The sequence below is a fragment of the Zootoca vivipara genome, chromosome 7, assembly GCF_965207765.1.
Source record: "Zootoca vivipara chromosome 7, rZooViv2.hap1.1, whole genome shotgun sequence".
NCBI lineage: Eukaryota > Metazoa > Chordata > Lepidosauria > Squamata > Lacertidae > Zootoca > Zootoca vivipara.
Genome location: NC_142590.1, coordinates 8,808,093 through 8,827,052, shown reverse-complemented (window position 1 = coordinate 8,827,052; position 18,960 = coordinate 8,808,093). Strand labels below are relative to the sequence as shown.

At 43.9% G+C, this 18,960-nt stretch overlaps 1 protein-coding gene across 4 annotated transcripts in view; it reads left to right on the top strand.

Moving 5' to 3' along the window:
• Positions 1-18,960, top strand: part of PBX1 (PBX homeobox 1) — a 220,000-nt gene that overhangs the window by 130,755 nt on the left and 70,285 nt on the right. The window lies entirely within an intron of this gene.

The following is an 18,960-nucleotide window of genomic DNA, read 5'->3' as shown; positions in this document are numbered from 1 at the left end:
GAGGTATTGGCTTAGGCATTGGACTCTCTAGCAAGCATGACTCCACCCCGCTCAGCGGGGGGTCGTATCAGGTTAACACCCCAAGGAAGGAGCCTGTTGATGCAAATACAACTGAAAGCTCCCCCTGGTGTCACCGGGGGTCGTGCCATGGCCCTAGCCGCCAGCAGGGCGTCGGACAGGATCCATGACCGCCGGATCCCTTAAGGGGATACTCCTATAAGAGGAGGGTTGGATGATGGCCACAACCAGTCCTCGAACACACCAGACAACATGGATAAGCCCTGAGTTGGGAGATAGGGTTTCTTAAACTCACTTCTCTGCTTCACTTGATAGACTAATCCCACTTCCTGATGCCTTACTAACAGCCCTTTCAGTTCCATGTCTTCTTTCTTTCCACTGTCCCAACGTCTTCAACAGCATGACATGATTAGATGCCATAATATTCCACAGTAATCATGCGGGGGCCACTCATGCCACCAAATAAGACCAGTTGCATACAGGAGCAAGGCAATGCCGTTCAATCCTTTCCTAATGATTGGCTCAGGGCCAGGTTGGGCAAAGCCAAGTCTCACCTTGAAGGGCTGTTTTCCAGCTCAGCATCCCTGCAGCTACTGTTTGAACTGGAAGCCACTACCTGAAGATCAGGCAGAAGGCATTGCTCTGTTGACCAGGCAAAGACAGACGCTTGGGTTGTCAGCATTTATAGCAGACCCGGGCAGTCTAGAGCTTTTTCTCATATTCCGTATCAGTGACAGGGGTTGGTGTGGATCTGTAGCCTTTTCGGTGCCTGAAGAAAACTCCTTAGGACTGGTCAGGCCCCTGCCTCAGATGCAGAAGTGCCTGGTTTAACGTCTCAATTTATACTGTAACTCAGAGCTTTCCAAACTTATGTGTCGCAACACATTAGTGTGTTGGCTGCATTGTGTAAGTGTGTCTTGCGAACGCTCCCTTTGCTCCTCCCGGGGCTGGAAAGGGGTTAGTTTAACCTCTGGTTTGGGAATAAAACTAAATTACCATGCCACAAAATGATGCATGTCTAAAAAGTGTGTCACCAACATGAAAAGTTTGGAAAGCTCTGATGTAACTTAAAAGATGAGGCTGTTCAAGGACGCATGGTGATGGAAAACAGGAGGACAAATGGTACAGGAAAGGGGGGATGTCACCAGAGAACTTGCCAATAAAAACAACTGTTTCAGGTAGAAGCCTCTGTGGGTTTCCTGGGGCCCTGGAAGTACCATAGATCACCTCAGGGCAGTGCTGCTATCTGTGCTCTTGCTGCTTGCTGTGGTTGCTGGTCCCAGACTTCCTGCTTGACTGCACAATAGCATTTGAATAGCTTTTCAAATAGCATTATTCACAGTGATTTTTTTTCCAGCTCCATTGTGTGAAAGGGCCTGCTTGCCATGCCAGGTTGGTTACAAGAGAATGTTGTTTGAATTTTCTGGATGGTGAGGAAATAAACAGAGGCCTGGATGTGCCAGAGACAGGTCATGGCGCATGGAGGGAAAGGAACCGTCACTCGTTGTATTTTAGTGTTCCTAAACCAGGCATGGCTTTTCCACGCCTTTGCTCCAGAAGCTCAGTGCTTTGGAGAAGTGGAAGGGCTTGTTTGCTTCCTTGGCTGCTTTGTGTGCATTTTGCTGTCATTGTTGCCATCTATACTGGAGCAAAAGACATTTAAGCAGGTTGAGAGACGTGAACTTTTGGGAGTAAGGGGATAGACTGTGCACCATGTATAAACCTCTAGTATATGCAAACTGGATGAGACAGTGGGAAATCTCCTGTGTTTATTTTTTACAAGTCTGTGTTGTAGAACTGGGTCAGAGCTGTGACACTAATGAATAGTTTTTTTAATGCTTTGTGGCATTTTCCAGATTAAAATGGCCCACTGAAGGTGCTAATTGCTGCATGGGGGAAAAATATAGAGGTACCACATATGTACATAGCAGCCGGCTCCTAGGAGCCAATGGGTCTTCACAAACCCTCCATAATATATTTTGGGCATTGCCATTCAAATGGTGTACATGCACCATGTCCTATGATAGATTACGCAGGGCGGGGCTTACTCCCAATATTTTATTCAAGATGGCACCCTTGCCTGTGTACCTGCATCACATGGCAAATAGCAGCAATGGGGAAACTATTTTGATCAGAAAAAAGGCATGGGTGAAGAAGTTCATCACCACGACCCATGCACATCCGAGTGCCATAGCACCTTTCCAGATGAGGCCCCACTGAGGCTTTCAATTTCTTTGGAAAATGTAGGCAGTTCAGGATCAGATCTCCCACCCACACCTGTAGCTCTGCTCTGAGATGTAGAGCAGAAACAGAACACAGGCAGGAAGTTGTGGTTCCTTTGCATATTTGTGTTGAACTATTAAGCTTAATTTTGCATAGCCTCACAGTTGACGGACTCCACTTATTTATAAAAGTCTGATTTAAACTGCTCTGTTTGCAATCAGTGTTGAAACCAATATATCAAGAAGTTAACTTAATTATTTTGCTCTTAGTGGAATATGTGGGAACCCACAAGTCATAGTTGTGTATGAGCATATAGCGGAATAATTGCACAAGTTACATTAATTTCAATAGGATGTGCAGGAGAATGTCCTGCTTTGATCTCATAAATTGCTGCATTCACTTTTTTGCATTGCATTTGAACATTTTGCATGTTTGCATTTTGCTGCAAAATGCATAACATGTAGAATAATCAGGCATGATGTTTATTAACACAAAATGTTTGCCAAAAAACCCTCACATTTTAAGTAGCCCTGAACTAGCTACTTTGATACAGGCTTGTTGTTTTGTTGTTTTCCTATCCCTGGGTTTTATACAGAACAAATTTTACAACTGGCTGTGATGCAAGAACCTCTGAAAGCGATGTAGCAGGAAAAAGACTGGAAATCTGAGTGGGATGGTTATGAATGTACTCCTTTCTCTGATTTTTTTTAACTATTAAAGGCAACCTGTGGATTTCAAATTCCTAAGAGAGAATAGTTTCGCTTTGTGTTCCTCCCCCTCCCCTCGTTCTGTTGCTTCTCTAGCTACCTTGTGTGTATATTTAAGGAGTGCACATTGTATAGCTGCTATGTGTATATATTTGTATATATGTCATAGGCATGGATATGGTATTTAAACCACATTAGCAAATGTTAAAAAAGGGAGATCTAGAAATACAATATCATTTTATGATTATGTTACGGCTATTGTCAAAATAGCATGTTACTTTGACAGTCTCTTTGTCTTCCCGCTTGGAGCCTACAAAGAGAAACTAGTTTCTTAGCAACTAAAATGTATCCTCAAACAAGGCCATTGAAGAACAACCTTTTTATATAAAAAAGCATCAACAGCATGAAAAGCAGCTTGTGGTAACTGGCCAGCATACCCTCCTTGGAATAGATTGCAGGAAGAATGACTGGTAGCAGAATTAACCTCCTGGGCAAAGATGATTTAACTCTTAGTAAGCCTTACAAGTTTAGCGTGGAGCTTTGGAGGTGTGAGTCTTTGAAGCATACCTGCTTCCCTTGGTGTGTTTATCTACATTAAGCATCATCTTAAATGCACACTGCTCATGTTCTCTCCCTCTTCTCCACCCAGCCTGCCTGAAGGAGAAACAAACTATGAGGGTGGGCTTAGTGCCATGTTAAACCAGTGTTTGTGATTTGTTTCTCTCCAAACCATGAACAGCACCCAAGGTTTGTTGTTGGCTTACCACTTGTGATTTGTTGGGCAGACACGAGACACAAGCCACAAACACTGGTTTGCATATACTGTAATACAATCCCAAATCTCATGCTTTGTTTCTCCCAGAGGCAGACAAGGTGGAGTGGAAGTGATTGAGCAGGGTGCACAGTTACCCTGCTCATTCATAGCCCTGGTTTGCTTACAATTACATGTGAACAAGGCCAGTGTCTGCCAGGCCATTGCTGTTCTAATTTAACTGAAGATGGGCAAAAGTTAAACAGACCATGATTTGCCCAAGGCCGTTCCTCAAGTTCATGGGAGAATTGTTTCCTAGATCCAACCCTGCCTCCATTCTATTAAAGGAAACTTGAATCTAGATGCACTTTTAAAACCTAGAAAGAATGAAGTGCACAGACTTCTGGTTTTAGACATTAGTGGTGCCAGGAGCAGCTGATGTGGGGCAGAACTGCAGAGCCCACCTCTTGACGAGAGCATTGCTAGAGCTTACCTGATTGGGACTGGCTTGGGCCAAGGTGGTGTTGAGCTTGAGGCTGTGATCAGCGGTGTAGCATGTGCTAACACTGCCCAGGGTGGGTGGGGCATGCCGGGGCCTCTGCTGTGGCCGTGCCAGCCCTTGCCACCAATGCCGCTGCTTCCCGGCTGGTTGCCCAGGAAAGTATAAAGACAAGGAGAAATTTATTACCGTCCTTTTTTATTTCAGTATTTACAGAGAGAGGCTATAGAACCCAGACTCTTGGATAATGGTGTTGTCCCAAGTGAATATCCACCCCCACCCCCAATCTCTCCCACTTCCTCATTCGTCATTCTCATCGTCTCCCCTATGGGTGCTGCTCTGTCTTTGAGCTTTTTGCTCTCCTACTTTTAAGGCTCACTGGGTTCTAAGAGATGGAGGGTCTGGAATACTTTCTAATGACAGCTGCCACTCCGATTCTACCACCACCACCTCCTCCTCCCATTATTTTCCAACTTTCCCCCTCATCTGCCTCTGAGCTGTGACCTCCCGCAAACCACTGTTGTAAATTTATACTGTCTTTCTCTTCCTCCTCCCTGGAAGGGTCAGGATTTGGAGGCGGTCTCCACCATTCCTCCTCTGCACAGACCCTGACACCAACACTTCCACCCCGAGTCATGTCCTCTTCCTCCCTCCTTGTTGAGGGGGGTCTGTGCCCTCCAGCGACCTCTTGGCCAGCCCAGGGAAAGGGCACACACGGGAATCCCTTCATCGGCCATAAATAGAAGGAGGTGCCACTGCTTATCCAGCCCCAAAGGTCCAATCCAGGTGCAGCTTCCCTCCCCAAGGCTCTGGCCTCAACAAGGGAGCCATCATGGTGGCACCTGATTGCGCCCCCTCAAAAAAAAAAAAAAACACCCCACCTGGGGCCATGACACACACACCCACACCCACTGCACCACTGATTGTGAGTATGTGCTGCCCAGCACTCTTCAGGTAAGGTGTAGTATGCAAGTGTTGGGAGAGCAACTCTGCCACACTGGATGCTGCTGAGCCCAGTATTGCCTTTCCTGCGTTACTCTGGTTGTAAGAGTCTCTCAATCATACAAGTTCAGTGGGACCTGGAAAGCTAGATCTGCTTAATTTCTGCTTCTATAAAACGCACAGGAGCAGGGCATGAGGACAAGTTTTCCTTAGTTGTGGGAAGTCTCAATATTCGGAGGGTGTGTCAAATGATCCGTGGAGTGTTGCAACAATATTTTGAAATTTTGTCCTGCCAAAGGGTCAAGCGTTAGAGCCAATTGTTGGGAATGTTGGGAATTGTGTGTGCTGAAAATAACTCTAATCTAGTTCATATTTGTTTTTCTTCTTTCTGGTCACAGCAGTTGGGTCCATCTGAACTGCTGCTTGTAGGTTATTTGTTAAAAACACAACAGCAGGTGGTGCTGTAGTTATGCGAGAATAATTAAGGTTGAATTATTTTTATTACTTCAATCCATCTCAAAACATTTATTTTAAGATCTTGCATTGCATTTTGGTTTTGTTTCATTTTTTATGTGTATTGTGATTTGCTATATATTATTTGTACTTTGATTAGTTTGTCAAATTCTTCTATGCTTTTGTATGTAACTGTCCAGGGGTCCTTTACCTTTACTCTCTCTTTTTGCCTTATGTTATATTGGCTTAATGCCAGCTCAGTTATTCTGTATGTTACTATGGAAAGTTTGATTTGGGTGTTTTGCAGCTCTTTTTTGTTGTTGCAAATTTGGCGTTCATTCTTATTATTGTTAAAAAAACACAACCTTCCTTGGAAGTTATTAAACAGATGTTGGATGCCCACCTGTCAGGGACTCTTTAGACGTGATTCCTGCACTGCAGGGGATTGGATCAGATGACCCTTGTGGGTCCCTTCCAACTCTACTGTTCTATCATTCTATGATTTTAATTATTCCTTTTAAAAAGAAGCATCAATTGCTGGTGCAATACAAATATTACATTCATATTATGCAACTACCGATAATCTGTTTTGTTGGCATCAATCTGTCTCGAAAGACCATGGAGTGTGTCCCCAGAGGTAAAGTCAAACCACGGGAGAATCGGAGCACCTGCTGTGGCTGCAGAGACTGCTAACTCATAACTGTGTTGTTTTTGCTGTGTTAGCAGCACCAAAGTGGTCTCTCTAGGACGCAAACCTGGGCAGTGTGTGTGCAGGCCCTGAGCTGCCCAGACGACAAGAGCACCCTCCCTCTCTGCCTGGCCCAAAGGAAAGCAGAGCAATACGTTTGGCAGCAGCTTGGCTGCAGGAATTGTTGGGAGGAGGAATACAAGGCACCATCCAACAGTCTTAGGGACCACTCTGGATTTGTGTAGGGTATTCCTTAGCCTTTTCTTCTCCCGAAGATATCCTGCAAGGCAGAGGTTTAGAATCAAAGTTTTCTTTCTCCTGGATGGACTACCTTCCCAGGTGAGTGAGCCCCATCTGCCACTCACTTCCCTCTACAGCACATGCACAAACCGTCTTCTTCACCATTGGACCCCCTATGGGTCACATCTGCTCAATCCACTAGACTAGAGCCTGTCTCCACATGCAGGGGAAGTCCCTAACTTGCCGAGGGTTTGAGACTCACTGGCTCCCCTTCACCTGGTTTAGCCAGCCAGTCAAAGCTATTTCCCAGGGTGTAGCTGTTGTCACATGCTGGCAGCTTCTAGGAACCACAAGTGAGAGCTGAGTGCAGGGTGGGAGCCAAAGGTGAACAAAGTACCTAGGACTGTGCTGCTGGAGTGGGTGAAGATGTCCCTTCCCAGCAAGAGTATGACAACTGGCACAGGGCTGATGCTCAGCAATCATTTCTGATATTTTTTGATCACTGCGGGTTTGTATTTATTGTTTGTTGGTTTTGTTGTTGTGATTGTCGTGAGCCAGTCTGAGCTCAACATTGCTATTGGAAAAGTGGGATGCAAATATTAAATCACATCATATTCATGGTTTTCTGAAATAGGCAGCTCAAGCCCTAATGTGCATGCGTGTCTGCTTGTCTATGCATGTATGTTGCAGCATGACAAAATCAGTTACAAATGGATATTTCTCTTTAAATGAATTGCTTCACATAGCTGCAAAGCTACCAATGTTTCTGTATCAGTTCAAGAAAGGGAATCTTTGGATCAGATAGCTCATTTTCTTTTTTTTAAAAAAAGTTTGTGTGATCAAAGGTTTATTTGCTTGTTTGTTTATAAATTTTTGTATATGAGAGATTCCAGTCAGGTACTGTCTCATGTATTTGAAGTTGTACGCAGTTGTAGGTTGTTTTGCTCTTTGATAATGAATCTCATCAACATACCAAAGTCAGGTTTAAAACAACAACAAGCAAACCTATAATTAAAGAATAAAAATTGAAAATAAGAGAGAGATTGGAGCTCAAGTCAACCAGGAAGCCCTTAGTTTCTCATTCTAGATGTGAATGTCTGGTTTATGATGACTCTGTGAGGAAAGAAAGCAGGCACATGCCCAGAGACAGTAACTGCATTCAGGTGTCTTGCAGTGCCCAAATGTGAGAAGGAGAAATTAGAAGCTTATATTTCTGGTTTGTGGCAAACCATTGTTTGCCTTTGGGTCAGTCCGTTTACCCAAACCTGCCTAGGTTGCTGAGTGATGTCACTGGCTGCTGCCTCCTCATTATTGCTTTGTAGCTTGCAGAGCTGAGCCTGACAGCCAGGACTGGCCCACCCACGAGACAAGGTGAGGCAACTGCCTCGGGAGCCACAAATGCAACAAGTCCTACCTCCAAGGGATGCATTGCTTGCTGCTGCTGCCGCTGCTGCAATGTCAATGATGGCTGTGGCACGTTCCTTGAGGCTGGATTTGCTGCCCCCCCCATGCAGTCTCTATAGCAGCCTCTTGGCAAATAGGAGACCCTGCTGGTCCCTGCCCCCCCCCCCGGGCACCCTTGTTTATGATGTAGATATTTATTCCTCCCATATTCTTGATGTAGATCTTCACTCACCTCTCTCGTGGATGGGGGGAACCATGTTCCGGTTCACTTCAGGCGGCAAAATTCCCTGCTGGCCCTGGATATAAATTGCAAGCCCAAGCCACAAAGATGTCCTATGTGAGCCCCACTGAGATGGGACAGATGTGATGCACAAACTCATCATATCTGCTCCTGCACATCTCTAGTATTTGAATGAGGCTTGCGCAAGAGAACTTTCTGGTGGACTATACTTTGTGACTACTGAAGATTTTACTATTGCTCTTCCTGTTATTATTTTAATGGATCTTCTGAAACGAGTGTGATTGTGCTGGCATGTTGTAGGAATACATCTGCTCATTTGCCGCCTTGTGCAGGAGTGGCGTGTGCGCTTGCAAGTAGTCTGTGCGCATCGAAATGGCTCCCAGAAGGTTGCTGGGAGGAGCTGCCTTCAAATTCCTTGGCAAAGGTTCCGCTCTTCTCTTTGGAGCCCTTCTTCTTTGAAGCCAGGCCTGGATCTTGTGTCTGCGCTGACGTTTGAGAACATGAAGAGGGAGCCGCAGCAGGAGCCAAGTATCTGCCAGGCTGTGTCGGGAGAACTTTTATCATTTCTGTCAGAGACATCACAACTCGCTTGTCTTACCATACATCTTCCTAAATGTGACAGAATATTCAGCTGTTATTAATTGAATACTCTCTAATTTAATGGCTTAGCAGGAGAAAGAGTGGCTGGTTTGTTTCAACATGTATTGCCGTTACAATGGTGTATGTTGTGCTAGTGGAAGCCATTAGGAAGCGAAGTAACTCAATTAGGGTTAGTCATCTCAAATGGAGGAAGCGCATGCACTGGCCCCAATCCTGCCTTCCTGTGTTCAGCTGTTTATGATCAGATCAAACCAGAACTGATCTTTCTGCAGTTGCAGAAATCTCCAAAATCCAGCACAGAGGGGAGAGTTCAGTATTTCAAGAAATGTTTAATTGAGCCCATGCATTATGAAATAGTCTTTTATACACGCACACACACACACACACACACACACACACAAATTTTCTGGTCACACTACTGTTTTGGCTATAAGAAGTGGTAAGACCATAGTATATTTATAACTGAACATGAAAACCTTGTTTTACCTTAATTACTTATTATTATTATTTTATTATTATTATTATTAAAAAACTGTTTCAAAGTTGATACTTCAGACAATGAATTTCAGGGCCTTCCAATTCAGTGCTAATCCTATGCTCACTCTCCGCTATGAAATTAAAGATAATAGGAAATGTCTCTTCCAAGGGCTGTTAAGGCAGGATCAAGTTCGTGGTGTGAAATCCAACAAAATCAGGCACATCCAAGACAGTGTTGGAGAATTAGTCAAGAAGGGTCTGCTCTGAGGTACAAGTCATAGAACACAGCATGTTAAAATATAATAGTGTTCCAAATGCTCACCTCTTACTGAACAGCATGGGAAGGAGAGGTACTATCTGAAAGGTGAGAAGGAAAAGAAGACTGTGTTGGGAGAATGGCCATAGCTCAATGACAGGCCATATGTTTTGCATGTACCAGATTCCAAGTTCAGTCCCTGGCATCTCCAGATAAAGGATTTCAGGAAGGAGGATTGAGTAAGGCCTGAGACCTAGGAGAGGTGCTGTCTGTCAAAGTACTATCAACATGAGCCCACCTCAGCACTGTTTGCCCCTGCAAAAATTTCAGGGCAAGTATACTGCTTGGTTTCCAATCAGGGCATGTTACATAACTTTCTGTCAAAATCCTGTAATTTTTTATACCGCAAGTAGCCCAAGGTTTTTGTCCTGCTTTTGTCATGCTGTAGTGCAAGAGTAGCCCTCCAGATTGAACTGACGTATAGGCAACGGCCATATTACTTGCAATCGTAGTTGCTGACCCCAAAGTGCTCCAGAATGGGGCAGGGCGGGCTTATATGCGCTCTGTCATCACGCACGGGGGTCAGGAATGGAACTCCTGCACAAAATAATCGTGGCCTGTAATAATAAAAATGGGAAAGACTCACAGAACAACTAATAAAGCAGAATGGTGTGTGGACAGACCAGTATGAATCCACTTGGGTGGTGCTGTGGTCTAAACCACTGAGCCCCTTTGGCTTGCCGATTAGAAGGTTGGCGGTTCAAATCCTCGCGAGGGAGTGAGCTCCCGTTGCTCTGTCCCAGTTCCTGCCAACCTAGCAGTTTGAAAGAAACCCAGTGCAAGTAGATAAATAGGTACTGCTGTGTGGCAGGAAGGTAAACAGCGTTTCCGTGCCCTCTGGTTTCTGTCACGGTGTCCCGTCATGCCAGAAGTGGTTTAGTCCTGCTGGCCACATGACCCGGAAATCTGTCTGTGGACAAACGCCGGCTTCCTTGGCCTGAAAGCGAGATGAGTGCCATAACCCCATAGTTGCCTTTGACTGGACTTAACCGTCCAGGGGTCCTTTATCTTTTACCCTTACAGGCTACAACCACCCAGACACAGCATTATGGAAGGCACCTCAGTCTGTTAAATAGCAGCAGGGTTGATATCCTTGCTTGGGTTGTTACCGGGAAATTGGAAGAGAGACACCCCCCCCCCCAAGCCTTGTCTTTCCACACTACAAGACAAAGACAATGAATCTCCGCTGCACATTACCAAATGTAGCAATTCGCTGATAAATGTATCTATGTACTGGCTCAATGGGGAAACTTTAGAAATTCATAAAGAAATCACATCTTGTATCAATCTTCTCAGTTCCAACGGCATTTAGGACCCAGGGAATAAGGGGAAGGGTGAGTGAGCCCATCATAATCCCTGAGTGTACAGTCAGATCTGCAGGACCTTTCCAGGGAGTCATGACCCGTGATATGCATTTGACTTGACTTGGGGACCAGGAAACTGTAAATACTTTCCTTTGTACAGTCATACCTCATGTTACATCCACTTCAGGGTGCTTTTTTTTCGGGATACAGACGCGCCGAACCTGGAAGTCCCAGAACGGGTTACTTCCGGGTTCGGTGCGCATGCATGTGCATGTGCATAAGCACTAAATCGCTCTTTGCGCATGCACAGAAGCGCCAAATTATGTCATGCGCCTGCGGAGATGCGGCACTTCAGGATGCGGCCTTTTCATGTTGCGAACGGGCCTCCGGAATGGATCCCATTCGCAACCAGAGGTACCACTGTACTGTGATGGAGTACAGTGAAAGACTATATTTGAGTGACGGGCATGCCTGAATCTTAGGTTCTACCTGAGGCCACACCTTTTCTGTGACATATCTATGATGCCTTGATGGTGCTTCTGGAAATGTATTATGGGAAACTTTGGGAAACTTGAAAATACTGATGTAACCATTGCTCGGGGCTTCTGGCTGCTTCATCTTTGTGGTAGTGGGAAGTTTTTGTTGCAACAATAAAGATCAGGCCTACAGGCTGCTGTTTTGCTTCTGTCTCCTGGCCGAAGTCTCTTGCTTGTGACCCCCGACCTGAACCTATGGGGGCCAAGGTTATGCAACTGGGGTGCTCCAATGGCTCACTTATACAGGGTCAACATTCTCTATTTAACACATATATTTTACAGCACACATATACGTAGCAGAAGGTGTGAAAAAAGCAAGTTGTGTGCTAGGGATAGTTTGGAAACAGTGAAAATAAAAAATGGCTAGTATCATAATGCATCTGTAGAAACCAAGCTATGGCACTGCAACATTTAGAACCTCGTGTACAATTTTTCCTCACCTCCAAAAGGATATCATAGAGCGGGAAATGTTACAATATTTACGGGCTTTTTAGTTTAGAAAAAAGGGACACGATAGAGTTAAGCACAGCATGGAGTAAGTAGACTGGGAGCTTCTCATATAATTCTGGAACTTGGAGACATGCAGTGAAGCTGATTTGGAAGATTCAGGGCGGATAAAGGAGAGTACTTACTCACACAGCAAATGATTAAACTATGGAATTTGCTTCCGCCAGAGACAGCAATGGCCACCAACATGGATGGCTTTAAAAAAGGATTTGAGACATTTATGGGAGATAGGGGTTGGGTGCTCTCTCCTTTTCCCTTCATCCCCATTTAGACCTGCTTTACATATAGGTAGATCTTATGCACAATGCTTTTTTGGATATATCTGCTTCATTGGTTTAGGTCTGAGAGAAATTTATTTGAGGAATACTGCTGAAGAATCTAAACATACTATAAATGCCAAGTTAACATATATGACGCCCGCCGAAGTAGCAGCCAGAATACAGACCTGTGGAGATGATTGTGATCTTTCTTGGTATGGTATGTGAATCCCTCCACCGCTCTCTAGGATGCTTGTTAGCAAGCCACATGTTTTTCTTGTGTTGGTTGCCTTGGGGCAATCCACTCTTTGTTTCACCCATTTAAATTGGAGCCTGAGGCTGGAGCATGGAAGGGCAAGACCAGTGCCATTGAAAGCTGGGCAGAGGATTTCTCTTGGCCGTGTTTACCCCCGTTCTGCAGCAATACTTTAAACACAGACACTGCTGGCTTGCTGATCATTATTGCTTAAATATATCATTGCACTGTGTCATGGCTGAGGGCTAATGAAACTCCTGCACTGAGTGACTACAACCCGACTTGGTGGAAAGCGACATTGAAGACTGCAGGCGCTCCCTAAAGAGCCAGATTTTAGCTCTGTCGGATGCTGTGGATTGACCCGTATTCCACTGAGTGGAGGGTATTAGAGAGCATATGAAGTAGGGGTCATTGCCTAATGGTGTCTGCCAGAGACCAAGGGAAGGTGACTTTTTGGTGCTTGTGGCTCAGATAGCAGCTTCCTCCCTCTGTAACAGACACCATTAACACAGATTCCAACAGCCAGACAGCAGACAATAAGTAATGAAAAACAGGCTTAGAAATTACACCATTCTGCAGGTCTCTCCTCTCCTCTTTTTCTTTTCTCAGAACATTCTCTTACCCTGGTGAGCTGCACCATTGCAAGTTTAAATCTGTCTCTTTTCTTTCATGCAACATGTTCTAAATCCTTATTTGTTCTTAGTTTGATCCTCTGTGGCAAAAGAAACTAAGCAGCAGCAGTTCACCTGAGGCCTAAATCACGCTGAATAGAGTGCTAGCATTTCTAACTACTGTATGTTGCATACCATTTGCATTTGTTAATGCAAGAGTCTCAAAAGGAAGAGACCTCATTCCAGTGTGGCACAGGTCAGAGTAAAGCAGCCTTTTAAGCACATGAATTTTGCATATCGCTCCAGTCTTGTTGAAATGCATATCTTGCACTGGGTGGTTCAGACACAAGCCAGCAATTGGCAACATGGGTGAATGATGCCATGAATGTGCCGATGCTGAACTGCACGTTGGGTAGCAGCAGACATGGTAATCCTATTTAAATGAGGAAGGAGTGGCCTGAATAGTTTATATGCCTAAAACTGACATTTTAGAAATACCAAAAGTATTTGTAGTTTAGTAAATAAGAAGAAGGGACGCAGGTGGCGCTGTGGTCTAAACCACAGAGCCTAGGGCTTGCTGATCAGACAGTCGGCGGTTCGAATTCCCACAACAGATACCGCTCCGGCGGAAAGGTAAACGGTGTTTCCGTGTGCTGCTCTGGTTCGCCAGAGGCGGCTTAGTTATGACCTGGAATGTGTTATGACCTGGCTGTGTGCCAGCTTCCTCGGCCAGTAAAGGGAGATGAGCGCCACAACTCCAGAGTTGCCCATGACTGGACCTAACGGTCAGGGGTTCCTTTAAATAAGAAAGGTCGCATCTTCTGCCAAAAATATTCCTCAGCTCCTAGAGAAATTGTGATTGAATAACCCTGTAAATTGACAAGGTGCTGCCAACATTTAAAATAGTAATTTTTAAAAGACATTGAAGAAATATGTCTTTCAGTTTGGGACCACAAGAAAATAGGGGGCATTGGGGGTTGCAGCTCTCAGTCACTTCTCCTTTCTTTTTCTTTTTGTATATTGTTATTTATTTTCAAGAACAATATCTAGATACATAATAATAAAAATATTGCCACTTCTCCTTTCTAATATGGGTCTCGCATTCAACTCCTGCATGTACGTCTTTAAACGTGTTAAAGCATTCATAATCCTGTTTTTCTCCATGCAGGATTCTCCATGAGATTTTATGCTTCTAACGTTTTATTTAGATTGTGTTGCATCTTAAACTGAGTCTTCCCATTTGTCCTTGCTCAAGGTAATGTTCATTAGGGCTTAGTGTGCCATCCTATGTATGTTTACTCATAAGTAGGTCCCCCTGTGTTAGTTCTTATTGGACTGCAGTTCTAGATTTAAACACAGAAATAAAACACTCTGTCTTTGAGCATGGGCAAAGTGCTTCCCTCACCACAAATAAACTGTAACCAGCCGTAGATATTTGGTCAGCTACAGCATAAACAACCTTATAGAAATAATTAGCCTCTTTATCTTCCCTGTTGCTATAGCTGAAGGATCTTGTGGTATTGATTATATCAGCAGCTTTCTCACCTGTCTTGATATGATATGGAGAAAGGCTGAGCACAGTGCCAAAAAGTCACATCTATCTTTACATAGTCAAGTAAGGTAAAACACTTAAGCGACAGTAGTATTGCTTCCATAAACAAAGTAAGGTATGGAATTGCCTCTTTTGGTTAAAAACCTCTCCAAGGACTGCTGATCAATTAAAAGAGCTAAGTGGAGCAATTCTTTTGTCTTGTACACCATTCTGGATATGTTGCAAAACCACACACCCGTGCACTGAAAGTGCCTTTTTGTTCCGTTAATTCATGCACTAGAAAATCCAACTTTCTTTTCTTCCAGTGCAATCGTCACTTACAAGTCAGTTTTTTGTAACCCTGTCATTAAAATGCGAGGTAGCCTACAGTAATTTGAATATTTCATTCCGCCGGCTGCTAGTGCGCTCTGCCTTACAGATGGTGCTTGCTCCATCCTTCTGGACTGGGTTCAATTATAAATGAAAGTGGGGAGCTTAGATTTGTCTTTTTGTCTCTGCTTAGTTGGAATAACACAATAAAGCTTGATGGGTAGGAGCTCCTCACACACCCCTCCCCTCTTGCCAAGTCCTTTCCCCGCTTAACTCTCTACATGCCAGGGCTAAACTCGCTTATCTCCAAATACTGACAAATGAACCCTTTGGTACTTTTTTATTTTGTTTGATTTGGTTTTCAGTCTACCATAGCTGCCAAGTTTTCCCTTTTCTTGCGAGGAAGCCTATTCAGCATAAGGGAAAATCCCTTTTAAAAAGGGATAACTTGGCAGCTATGCAGTCTACATCGTATGCATGATCAGCGAAGTAGGGAAGACATGCATCCCTTCCCCACTTGGGGCTCAATATTCTCCAATTCTCCAGTCTAGAAAACATTGCTTTTCTCCTCTCTTGTTATTCTACGGGAGAATTTTGCCCTGAGTTCTGGAGGGTCGAGTAGGGTGTTCCTTTAAATAAATGCATGAATAAATTCATCCTACAGGCTACATCTAGGGAGCCCAATTCTGGCAAGTGGACTTTCTAGTGCATGTTAGGTTTACTTAATATGCTGCATTGGTTTGTTCCACAATTTCTTAGTGTTTCTAAAAAAATTCTATTAAAACAAATGGATTTCTCCCCTTAAGAGCTAAGTTGTGACAGGGAATTGTCCTGGGAATGGCAAATGAATAACACTTGGGTGTAATTTCAGAGCACAGATCCATCTGTGGGATTGGGTTAAAGGCATGATAAGGAAGAAGAATGCAATAAGCGCTTCTTCTTTTTTCTTTTGCAGAGGGGGAGAATACATATTTGAGGAGTTTTAGTTTAGGTGAGTTTGGAATAGGTAAGCTCATACACATATAAATTCACTTATTTATTAACACAAGGACAAGGCGACTCCTAGTGCATCCCAGGCACACAGAACATTTTGCCAGGAATACTAAAGGGAGGGCTGTTAGCAACAGATTCACACTGCAACAGAAATGATACCAACTGGATATCAGGACACAAGCACCCATACACAACTAAATAATACCAATGTCATTTAACACTACAAGTGTTAATATTATTTGGCCATGCATGTACCCTGATCATAATTATTCTCATTGGTATACTGACAGTAATAACTACGATCTAATGAGAGGTGTTAATTATATTGTCGTAGTTAACTCCTCCTTGGTGGTAGACATGTACAAATGGTTATTCACCTATTTTAAGAAAATGATGTGTTTATCGGTGGTCCTTTTGGAAATGCAATAGCCCATCATAGCTTATTTTGACTTCAGTAAGGCCCTGGTCCCTGCAAGCCCAGTGCTGCTTTTTGAGCAGCGCTGTTTGCAGGGAAGACACCGGGAGCTGTTGTGTCTTTCTTGCGTCCTTCTGGGCACAGGCGGGGGATGCTCTGCTGCTGGTTGGACTGTGAAGACCTCACTTTTTGTGGAAAGACTGCAGTCTTCTGCATAGTTACCTTGGGGTAAGCTCCATTGAGCTTAGTGGTGCTTACTTCTGACTGCATCGGTTCAGCTTGCAAGACACGTGGAGCTTTAAGCAAAAGTTTTTCAGCAAGCTGAAATACAACAATGTTTTTTTTTAACAATGTTGCCATTTAAACTGCTCACAGGTAGTAGGAACACCATCCAACAAAATGAAAGAAGTACCCAGCCTTTGCTCTACTTCTTTCTTCTGAGTACCAGTTGCATCTGAGAACCAGTTGCTGGAAACCACAGAAGGGGAGAACGTTCAGGCATCTGGTTGGCCACTGTAAGAACAGGATTGGTCTGATTGTAATATTGTAATATTTATTTAAATTGTCCAAAAAAGGGCTTCCATTCTTCCATAAAACAGTCATCATTAAGTTCTCTTATTTTAGCTGTTCGTTTTGCTGATTCAGCATAATCCATCACTTTGCTTATCCATTCTTCTTTGGTATGAACTTCTTCGTCCTTCCACAGTGGAAATATTTTAATTCTGCTTTTGGTCTGTGATTGCCAAGTGGTCCTCTGTCCTTTCTGAGTCACTCACTGCCCAACCACCCTCTTGTTCCTTGCACAACATCCCTGCTGTGTGCCGAATCCTGTGAATTAGACTGGCCCATCCCTGGATGGGAGGTCACTTGGGAATCCTGTTTTGTTTTGTTTTTAGCTCACTGAGCTCTCTAAAGGAAAGGTGGGAGAAAATTGTAATTATTTATTATATCATCATTACCTGTAGCACCATTAGGATATATAAATTATGTTTTATAATGAGTGCCGAACAGAGAGTTATTGATAACACTACAACTCAACTGTTGCAGACTCATGAAATGAAGGGAGAAGGAGGCTGCCTGTTGCCGGAGGGTGAACAGGGATCCCACGCAGTGCACAAAAAGCAAACCGATTGCTTGCGCTGCATCTCCTTTTCCCTCTGAGAAGCAAACATACCGTAATTTCACCTGAAGGGAGGACAAGGCTCTGGTGTACTTTTAATCTTATTTTACGTTTACAAGGACCAGATGGTTTGCTGGGGTATGATTTTGATTTGGTGCACAGCAGGAGTTTTCTGCTCCCTTTTTTTCAGCCACTGCCTGCTGATGTTGTAGGCTTTGCTCAACATAAGGCTGTCATCGTAAAAGAGGTAAAGCATATAAGAACTACCATCCGGCCAGGGACTGCCACATAGGGTCTCTAGTACCAGAGGCTGTTGGCTGTGACTACATTGCCAGGTAACAGCTCATAAGCTTGTCCCATGTGCTTTTAAAAAAAAACACACAACTCAGAGGTTACTCAAAGATGGGTGTCCGTTGAAAGAAAATGTTGGGGGCAGGGCGGGGACAAGCACACCAACCATTAGGATCTCCTCGCTTCATGCATTTCATCTTTGTTTCTCTAGCTGAGATATCTCTAGCTGAGTAAAGGCCACAAGCCCTCAGAGAGCATTTAGAATTCAGCTCTTTAGCAGCACAGATGAGACGGAGGTTGCGTCTATAGATTATGTTAGCTAATAAACAATAATGGATTTATTCTCTATCAATGTGCCTATCAATGAGGCCTAGTTAGATTGGCCTCAACTAGGGCCAGGGCCTTTTCAGTACTGGCCCCGACTTGGTGGAACACTCTCTCACAGGAGACCAGGGCCCTGCAGGATTTGACATCCGCAGGGCCTGCAAGACTGAGCTGTTCCACCTGGCCTTTGGGCTGGACTCAGTCTGACCCCTATGTTTTCCACCTTGTGGTTTTGATTGGGCTATTTTAAAATGAGGCTGCATTTTTTAAAATTTTAAATCTTAAATTGTATCTTAACCTGTATTTTAATTAATTTGTTTTTTTCTTTTATGTCTTATTGCAATTTTACTGTGTCAGCCATCCTGAGCCCAGTTTTGACTGGGGAGGGCGGGGTATTAAAAAAAATATTATTATTATTAAACATTTTTAAAAACTCATTTACACAATTAGCTTTCACCATCTGCAGCCAGTTCTTAAAGTGAATCACTGCCTCTCTGAAAAGAAAAAAATATTTAGGCGAGTCTCCCTAGGGAGAGAATTCCACAAACAGCAGAAATCTCCCATGCCAGCTGAGGGCAAGCAGATGTGTATACACAACGATGGCTATTTTTTCTAGTCTCAAATGGTCAAAAGGAAAGTTGGTAGAATGGTTAATCTTGACATATCCCTTCAAATCTGCATGCTGTTATAGCTTGCCACAAAACTATGCAATTGGTGTTCAGATGGCAGATTTGGAGCTTTTGAGGACCCGCACATGCAAGCATCTTATTGAAGAAAAACACCATGACTTTGGTTTACTCCTGCTCCCACTTCCACCTCCTTGAGGTACAGTTACAGTCACAAGCATTTAATGCTTATTCAGGTGCGGTGAACCAAGCCGGCAAGTAACGGTTCAGCTAAAATACACTCAACAGTCAGACTCTGAT